Genomic DNA, 5,060 nt, shown 5'->3' with positions numbered 1-5,060 from the left:
GAGTTAAGGGTTGCTTGTGTCTAGCAATCACAATTCATATTTATAGGCTGTGTCAAGTGCAGGAATTGTAGCGCTGTTGTTGTTTTTAAGGAAAGGGCTATTGCCCCTGCTTTCCTTGGTTTTGATTATTCCATGAAATAAGGATTGGGAAACTAATCCAGTTTATGAGGAGGCTTCTTTTAAGGTGTCGGAGATGATAAAATAAAGGATTGGGGTTTGATTATAAAAGGTTCACTCGGTGCATTTGAGTCAGTACGGGCATTCACGAAGATGAGAGAGAGTCCATACATCCACTTGTCCCAAGCCTAGGAAGCACAAATCTGAGTGGTTTTCCAATTGACCTGTGCACTATCTAGGTAGGGGTCTGAGTGGGTTTCCCCTTCTTCTGCTGCTTTCTTAGGGAAAAACCTGCTTTTTAGCTCCAAATCAGAGCACATGTCAATCTGTGGATAAATGTGAATAAGCCCAGAGAGAGCACTTGGAGAGATAACACTTCAGTTTGATGCTAGCTTGTAAACAACCCGGATCCTGTGCTTGGCATCAGAGCCCCTTCTCTATGCCCCCCATCCCAGAGAGGTTTGGAGGGTGGCAGCAGAGAACTGGCCTTTTCAGTGATGGCTCCCCAGCTGAGGAATGCTCTCCTCAGAGAGGCTCATCTGAGGCACCAGGCAAAAACATTCCTCTTTACAGAGGCCTATGGCTATTAAATAATCTATGGCCTGTGAAAGTATGGGGAGGTGGACTGTTATTATGATGATTACTTTACTATTAGGCTGTCTGTTGGTATGTTTTTTAATTATGTTTTTATGACTGAAGTTCTGTGATGTGTTTTTGATGTTGTACACCACCCTGGGACCTTTTGATAAAGGGTGGTTTATAAATTGAATACAAATAGTAATAATAATAAATAGTATTGTAGTATTATAAATGGTGTTATGAATAAATAGTAATAGTAATATTAGATGACTGCAGCTCTACTCACCACAGTTCATCACTGATCTCAGGGCTTCTTTTTGCATTGCAAATGAGAGAGTTTCTCTGCTAAAGCCCTTGCACTTTGCAGGAAGTTTTAGGATGTTGCATTTGCAGAGATGTTTGTCTAAGGCAATAGGAAGTTGTATGAGTCCCCCCTCTCCCCAACCTGTCCAAACGTTTGTGCAAGTCAAAAATCCCCCTCAGAAATCAACCAACCATTCATTCAATCAATCAATCTTTATTGCAGTCAAAGACCAGACAGCAAAGTTAACAACAACAACATCATTTGCCACATGTGCATGAAGATGTGGATGCAATTAAAAATTCCCTATAAACTTACATTAAAAATAATCCTCCTTCAGCTAAAATCTGTATTCCAGAGATTAAAATCAGTACTCATTTGCCTGTCATCACTGTCACCACAGTCTGTCTTGTCCCCATTGCAGAATTTTGCAACAGGCCTGAAGATATCCAGATCTTTACCTCCCTCAGAAAAAAATGTGGGGCCTTCTTCATTTGCCAGAGACCTCAATATCTCCAGTGTGTAACACTTTAGAGAAGGGAAGCAGCAGTAGGAGAAAGTCTTGTACTGTTTCTTGCCATCGCCATACTGCAGTGCAAATGAAGGGAATCCCTGTTTCTCCCAAAATGCTGAAGTTGGTAGCAAGGACAAATGCATACTACCTGGCTGGCCAAGCTGATGTTTGTGGACCATTGGAAACATGGCATTGAATGCAAATGTTCAGGGCATCTCAAAAAGTAGGCTGCTTAATGAATGGCTGCTGTGCATCCCACTTTTCCTCCAAGTACCCCATAAGTTAGCCATCACATGGAATCCTTGCAACAACGCCTGGAAAGGAATGTGGACAACTGCACTGATGGAAAAACTGGCACAAAGGGGGAAAGACAGGAACAATTTTCTTAAAAGACAAAAGAAAAAAAAAAGCTTCAAATGACATGGCATCTCTTTATTACAGTGGTACCTTGGTTCTCAAATGCCTTGGAACCCAAACACTGCAAACCCGGAAGTAAGTGTTCTTGTTTGCAAACTTTTTTCGGAAGCCGAACATGCTCCGTTTTGAGTGTGACACTTCCGTTTTGAGTGTTACGCTGAGGTCTGTCTGTTTTTGCTATTTATTTTGCATTTTTGTGGCTCTTTTTTTTTTTTTTGTATGTGTGACTGTGTGGAACGCAATTCAGCTACTGATTGATTGATTGATTGATTGATTGTGTGACTGCAGTTTATTGTTTACTGCTTTCATTTTATGGATCAATGTTCTCGTTAGATAGTTAAATTCATGTTAAATTGCTGTTTTAGGGGTTGTTTTTAAAAGTCTGGAACAGATTAATCCATTTTCATTACTTTCTGTGGGAAAGCGCGCCTTGGTTTTGGAACGCTTTGGTTTTGGAAGGGACTTCCGGAATGGATTAAGTTTGAGAACCAAGGTACCACTGTACTTATGTAGCACAAAAGGAGCATAGCTTGTAACCACTAGCCACACATGGTCTTCTGTGGAATGACTGTGTAAGGTGACACTATAAACAAAACAGGAGAATTCTGCTCATAAGTAAAGAACAAGAGATATTTTACAGGACAGCAGAAATTCAACCAATGCTCTCATCTGTATATTGCTTACGTCTTTATGACGCTATACTTCGTTTTTGTAAAAAAAGCCAACCATATAAAGTTTGTTGTTGTTGCTTTAAAGAAAGCTCATTCCCATGTGAAAAAGAGTGGCAAATTGTAAATTATTTAGTGCATTACTGCAGATTTACCACCATGTGGGAGGGTGCCATTTTGGGTTTCCTGCCTCGGGCACCAAAATGTTTCAGACCGCCTCTGCCTCAGAGACTTATTTGTGACATTCTCTCAATGCTTGCAAAAAAAAATCAATGTGCTTCTAATCCCTCACTGCCATTATTTCTCTCCCCCACCCCCAGCCACTTCTTTCTACTTGAAAATATGTCCCTTACCAAAGGGCAAACTGCAGCATACCTTAGATTTAGTTTTTTCAGTCTGAAGCCTCTTCCCCTTGCTTTTAACACCTACATGCACTGCATGGTATTTGGGAAAATATCGCTCTCCTCCTAGCATCAACAAAACAAAAAAACCTTCCGGTAGGCAAGAAAAGCCATCGAAAAATGCAAGTTCCAAGCTGCTCAGCACTGTTGGTCAGAGAGAGAGAGAGAGAGAGAGAGAGAGAGAGAGAGAGAAACTCTCTCTCTGTCTGTCTGTCTCTCTGTCTCTGTCTAGTGTCTTGTGCCTTTTAAGGGGTGTCATATATTTCCCCTTTTCATAACGGTTTTCAGAAAGCTCCTGTTGTTTAAAAAGAGTGTTTTTCCTTGTTACCAATGTACATGCCATGCAATTCTGTGGAGGAAAACCCTTCAATTAAACAAGCTTTGCAAATAGGTGTTATGGATTATATGTTGTTAGCTAGCCGGTAGGAGGCGATGAAGTTTATTTTCCAGTACTTTCTGTACTCTTCCATTAGTGCTTTTAAAATATGAATGAAATTAAACTTGGGGGGTGTTGTTTTTTGTTATTGCTTCCTGAATGGAGACACGAGCACAATTTTGCTGTATATGCAGGGCATGATTATGTAGGAGAGGCTTGAAATGCTGGTAAAGAGGTATTTTCATGTTGGTGCTCTCCTAGCGGTATTTGTTTTTAGCCTTATTATGATGTAGCTCTTTTAATATTCAGTACATTTAAGAGCTCAGAGTTAAGGGCTGGGGGTGGGAAATGATGCTATATATGGAATAAAAAACAAGAGCAGCAAGCCATATATTTCAGTTACAAACTGCTGCAAGCCCAGAATGTTGATTATTTATTTTTTTCTTCTCTATCTCAGCTTTCCTTTGGATTCATATTTGCAGGTCCAAGCACAGTGGGTTAGTGATTCAGGTGGTGATTTTATAAAGGCAGAAATTACAAGACCGTAATCTGGATTTGAAATAGGCCACAACTTTCTTGATTACAGATGTGTTAGGCTTTGGCATAGGCACTGGGTGAATCAACCACCCCTCCTGCTGATTGTTTACTCTTTCAGGGTCGATCCTGGGTTCAGGGATCACCCCATGACACAGATAAAATGAAGTGGTCCCACCTGAGTGCTAGTAGGGTGTTCTATGGCCTGATGGCCCTGACTGGATTACTAGACAGAACTCTCCCTCTGGACCCCTTTACTGGATTCCCCTGAATTTTGATCCTGATCTGTGGGTGGGCAGGGCTCCCCCCCACGACCTCTGTACAAACTATAGATCCAACCTTAGTTGAGCCTTGCACCAGAGTTTTACCTCACTCAGACCTTACAGTTTCTTATGAACGGTTGCTACTTTCACCTCAGCAGTATCCTCTTTGTTCCTTACAGAGAGCTCCTGCACAGGTTTCTCCCTATTAACATTTAGGGCTCTTCCTCTGTCTGTTTCACTTCAGACAGATCACACAGACACAACATTGTCCTCAGTAGTATCCTGAGAAGTCTCTCTCAGCAGCCATTCTGCCACAGAGAGGGAGAACAGAGAGCAGTTAGAAAACAACAGTTACTGGAATAAAAGTCACAACAGAATGGAATTCTTCTCTCATGTGACTCACAGTCAGCTAATCACATGAGAGATACTGCCAGAGGGGGGAAATTCCACATTAAAAGTACACAGTAATTTAACATAAGTAAGCATTCCCATTTCAGGAAATTAAATCATTATCCTTAAAAGTTTATGGATCTTGGGTGGCAGACACTTTCAGAATATTCTGAATGAAACTTGTTTAACACCTTCAAGTTGCTGAAGGAGGTTCTCCCACAAATCAGAAATAAGTTTTCTTTCACATGAAGGGAATTATCATGTGGCGAAAGGGAAAATAACGAACAAGCAAAATATTAGAAACTTTACAATGATAAATTGTAAACAGGGCTGTTACCAGCTTTTGGTTCTTGCTGAAAACACAAACTGCTGTGATCACTGGCCTCATTTTATTGCCTCAGTTGGCTTTGATAGCCACTGGGACCATGAACAATTGAAAAGATGCCACTTCCTAGATCTGATTACTTCAGACTTTGTGAGGCCCACTGAGATTCCATCTC

General features: G+C 41.0%; 1 long non-coding RNA gene across 2 annotated transcripts; it reads right to left on the bottom strand.

Annotated features, from left to right (window-relative positions):
• Positions 1-1,187: 1,187 nt before the first annotated feature.
• LOC307206162 lies at positions 1,188-4,527 on the bottom strand. 2 transcript variants are annotated; one of them, XR_013834294.1, is made up of 3 exons: positions 4,276-4,527; positions 2,950-3,141; positions 1,188-1,862 (listed from the first exon to the last, which is right to left on the bottom strand). It is a non-coding gene; the product is annotated as an uncharacterized lncRNA (long non-coding RNA). The 2 variants fall into 2 exon arrangements; XR_013834295.1 differs by having other exon boundaries at positions 1,188-1,825.
• Between the last annotated feature and the right edge of the window lie 533 nt (positions 4,528-5,060).

The sequence above is a fragment of the Podarcis cretensis genome (assembly GCF_951804945.1).
Source record: "Podarcis cretensis genome assembly, chromosome: 17".
NCBI lineage: Eukaryota > Metazoa > Chordata > Lepidosauria > Squamata > Lacertidae > Podarcis > Podarcis cretensis.
The sequence above is the reverse complement of the archived record's forward strand: the minus strand, read 5'-3'. Positions and strand labels throughout refer to the sequence as shown.